This window comes from Oratosquilla oratoria, chromosome 13 (genome assembly GCF_046742065.1).
Source record: "Oratosquilla oratoria isolate Oo_2021 chromosome 13, ASM4674206v1, whole genome shotgun sequence".
Classification (NCBI taxonomy): domain Eukaryota; kingdom Metazoa; phylum Arthropoda; class Malacostraca; order Stomatopoda; family Squillidae; genus Oratosquilla; species Oratosquilla oratoria.
In genome coordinates this window covers 66,324,634-66,329,633 of record NC_134789.1, presented here as the reverse complement: position 1 = coordinate 66,329,633, position 5,000 = coordinate 66,324,634, and positions in this window count along the sequence as shown.

Genomic DNA, 5,000 nt, shown 5'->3' with positions numbered 1-5,000 from the left:
GGAGAGAATGAATGGTTTGAGGTAAAGATGGGACTTCGTCAGGGATGTGTTGTGTCTCCCTGGTTGTTCAATCTTTACATGGATGGGGTGGTGCGAGAGGTGAATGCAAGGGTAGTGGGTCGGGGGTTGGAGATGGTTAAAGAAAGTGGAGAAAAGTGGAAGGTGAGCCAGTTCTTGTTTGCTGACGACATTGCGCTCGTAGAAGGATCAGAGGAGGGATTGAGGAAGTTAGTGACAGAGTTTGAGAAGGTGTGTGAAAGAAGGAATCTGAAGATAAATGTGGGCAAAAGTAAGGTGATGAGATGTACAAGGGGAGAGAGTGACAGCAGGCTGGGAGTGAGCATAATGGGTTAAAGACTGGAGGAAGTGGATAGTTTTATATACTTGGGTGCGAATGTGGCAGGAAAGGGAGGAGTGGGGGTGGAGGTAGAATGTAGATTGAGAGAAGCGAGTAAATGCCTTGGTGGATTAAAAAGTGTAATGAGAAATAGACATCTGGGAATGGATGCTAAAAGGAGGTTATATGAAGGAGTGATTGTGCCAACACCACTGTACGGGGCAGAAACATAGAACATAAGAGAGGAAGAGAGAAAGTGTTTGAATGTGTTTGAGATGAAACGTCTGAGAAGCATGATAGGGGTTACTAGGCTAGATAGAGTGAGAAATGAGGGGGTGAGGAGGAGAACAGTTGTGGAAAGGGAGCTGGGAGATAGGGTTGATGAAAGAGTATTAGGATGGTTTGGACACATGGAAATAATGGGTGAAGAAAGATTAGTAAAAGAAGTGTGGAAGGCAGAGGTGGAAGGAGTGAATATGAGGGGGCGTCCTAGGATGAGATAGATGGATGGGGTGAAAGGGGCTTTACAATTGAGAGGAATGTCTGTTGAGGAAGGACGGGAGAGGACAGAAGATAGGGGTGAATGGAGAATGGTTGTGTATGGATGATGCTGTAATGCATGAGGGGGAGTGGGTGGGAGATGGGGGTCAGGAAGTATGTATGAGAAAAAAACTTGACGCAGCCGGAAGGGATTTCTCTCCGTCTTCTCCTTTCCTGCATGAGGGGACGGAGAGGGGGGGGGTCGTCGAATATATGAAGCGGCCTTGCTGTGGATGTGCTGTGTTTTGCGACACTACTTCTGACCCAGGGCAGTCGACAGGATACAGGGATGACCCATCATCCAATAGGTGGCAAAATAAGAGGGAGGGAGGAGGGTGGAGGGGAGTGGAATATATAGGAAATGGAATGCGAGGGAGTTGTTTCTATGCCTTTTTCTTTTTGGCTATCCCCCGTGTAAGGGGGGAAAAGACTTCGGTGCACGTATGTATGCATATATATATGTATATGTATATATATATGTATATATATATACATATGTATATATACATATGTATATATATACATATATATATATATATATATATATATATATATATATATATATATATGTACTAATAAGAACACGGGTACGTGTGTTCACTTACGCAAAGTAGACCACTTGGAAAGAGAAACTAACGAATCAGAGCACTTTCGTATATTACATCTTCAGTGCAAAAAGTACATAGTTGTATTTCTCTTCAACTATGTACTTTTTGGACTGAAGATGTAGTATACGAAAGCGCTCTGCTTCGTTAGTTTCTTTTTCTAAGTGGTCTACTTTGCATATATATATATATATATGTATGTATATATATATATATATATATAGAGAGAGAGAGAGAGAGAGAGAGAATGAAAGAGAGAAGAGAAAGAGGGTTGAGGTAACCCAATAAGATATATAGAGGGGATCTAAGAGATTACAAATTAAACTTGTTGTAAAATTCTTTAATTCTCGAATACAGATCAACTGCAGAAGATCTGATGTCTTAGCAAGTTTCTCGCTGAAGAATACTTCCTCTGGTACCATGACCGAAGTCTTAAGAAGATACTCAGAAATCTTTGTGAAAACCCTCAAGAGCATTATCGAGGAAGACCAAAGGAAGGTTGGTCTTAAGTGCTGGAAAAGCTCTCTCTCTCTCCTCAAGAAAAGAAGAAAAAATATAATAAATGAATGAATAAACGAACAAAAATATAAATGAATAAATGAAAATCACCTGCTGAAATAATTTCTCATGGTTGAGAAAGTCGCCATGTATCAGCTGATTGAGCTTTACTCCGATGAACAAATTCCCTGATTCTAGCTGAGAGAATTCTTCATAAGTGAAAAAATATCTTGCACCATCTGAGAAAGCTCCTTCTGATAAAAACTATATCCTATCACCATCTGAAAGCCTTTATCTTGTATTAAAATCGCCTTGTACTGAGAGGATTGCCCCCTTGTGAAAATTATCATCCAAGATCAGCTGAAAGGATTTCTTTAAGGTAAAGAATTCACCAATCTAGCACCATCTGATATTACTGTAATGTTTCTAGGAAGCAGAAGAATTATCTATTTTCATATTAATTAGTTGATTAAAAAATCTAGTTAATATACCCAGGCTTTTTTCCTCTTTACAAGGGAGGTAGCCAAAAAGAAAAAGGCATAAAATCTTTCCCACCCATTCCATCCCTAAATACACCCCACTCCCCTCCACCTCTTCCCTCTTATCTTAGCACCTCCTGGATGACGGGTCATCCCTGCACTCTGTCCACTGCCCTGGGTGTATATATATATATATATATATATATATATATATATATATACATATATATATATATATATATATATATATATATATATACATATATATATATACATATATATATATACATATATATGTATATATATACATATATATATTCATATATATATACATATATATACATAAATACATATATATATACATATATATACATATACATATATATATATATATATGTATATATATATATATATATATTTATTTATATATATATATATATATATATATATATATATATATATATATATATATATATATATATATATATATATATATACCTTGACAGAGCCAACCCCTTTAAGGTGGAAAAGGCCTTTAGATGTATACTTTTCGTTAGCATAGAAAAGCTTAGTCGATAAAAAGAATGTTTTTTTAGTGATTAAATAAAACAGTCAACAATCTGAATGAGTAGTAGATTCAAGTTGTATAAGTAAATTGTTAAACTTTACTCATACAATATTAGGAAAATATCAGATTTCTTAGTGTTTCCAATTTCTTATCTAAATTACTGAAATTCCCATTCATGTACTTCTTGAAAATTGCCTATCTTTTTGTTTCTTGTTGTATGTAATTCAGTGAGTTTGTTCATTATTTAGATTAATCTAATTGTAATAGTAGTAACCACCAGAAAATTTCATTCAGTCTCTGTAGTTTTTTGTATTTTGTTAGAAATAACCAGCGTTTCTTTCCTTGAGGACAATATTGTACTGATGTAGTAGTATCGTATGGCTTTCTTACACCTCCAACTTTGTATTTGCTAGCCAGTCTATGAATGTTTGATTTGCTTCATAGATAGTCTGGTAACCCCCTGGCACTGCTGTGATTGGGCAGTGCAGTACGAGATGGTCTGTATCTTGGGGCGAATTATGACAAGATGGGCACATTGGGGAGTCTTTGTAGCCCCAGCGATGCAGGTTAACGGCTGTTTTGCCTTGTTGTGATATGAGCCTGTTGGCTTGTGTCCATTCTCTTCTGGTTAGGTTGGAAAATCCAGGTAGTATTTCGGTAGGGTCTGTTACTAAGTTTCCCCCAGTGGGTAGTTTCCTTGTCCATTCTTCTTGCCAGGCTTCTTTTAGGTTGAAATTTTCGTTTTTTGTTTTAAAGAAAGGTTTTCTTGATTTTAGCCTCGTTGTTAGTGGGGCCTCCTCCATTGTACTGATGAGGTGGAGTCATACATCAGATGTGGTGAAGGAGAGCTTTTAAGGATGACAGTAGCAGAATGGAGAATAAATTAAAAGTGATCAGTGTTTTTCTTTCTTTTGGTGGAAATTAGCGTTCAATAAGAATAGGGTGCTGTGTAACTCTGACCATAAGGATGTTAATGAAGTATCTAAAGTATTGGCTGCAAAAAAAGTTCAAGGGATCCTATTTAGGTGTTCAGTTAATAATAGATTTTACCCAAAGTTGTTGAGATGCTCACGGAAATGATATACCCCTAGGTCTCTTAATCCAATACTTGCTAGCCACCACTCGTGCGGACATTTGGGCCCAGGACATAAGCCCACTTCGGGAATTAGAGGTGTTTTATGTCCTGGGCCAATTACCAAAGTGGTTTGTTTCCTGGGCCCAAACGTCCGAACAAGTGGTGGTTTAGTTGTTGAAATGCTCACGGAAATGATATACTCTTAATCCAAAACTTGGTAGCCACCACTCGTGCGGACATTTGGGCCCAGGACATAAACCCACTTCTGGAATTAGAGGTATTTTATGTTCTGGGCCCAAACGTCCGAACGAGTGGTGGTTTGCGAGTGTTGGATTAAGAGAGCTAGCCACCGCTCGTGTGGACATTTGGGCCCAGGACATAAACCCACTTCGGGAATTAGAGGTGTTTTCTGTCCTGGGCCAATTCCCAAAGTGGTTTATTTCCTAGGCCCAAACGTCCGAACGAGTGGTGGTTTGCGGGTGTTGGATTAAGAGACCTAGGTGTACCCAGAAAATGATAATCTGAATAAAAAGGAGAATCCAGAAGAAGAAAGAGAATGTGAAGAAAAGGAAGATGAAGAAAAATGAAAAAAATAGTAAGGGAGAAGAGAAAGAATAAGAAAGAGGAGGAAGAAGATGATTCATCTGAGCCAGAAGGCGCATAGCTGCAGAAGATGCCGTCACCTTTGCCCTATGTGCTTGGACTTTTAGAGCAAGTAACAGTTACTGTTTGGAGTTGGAGAGGTTTGCGGGATTTGAACCCACAACTAAGCGAATGAGAGAAGTAGGAGAGGTAACAGGAGAAAGACGACGAGAAACATGAGGAGGAGGAGGAGGAAGAGAACGAAGAAGGAGAAGAAGAAGAAGAAGGAGGAGGGCTAACTCCATAAACTTGCAAC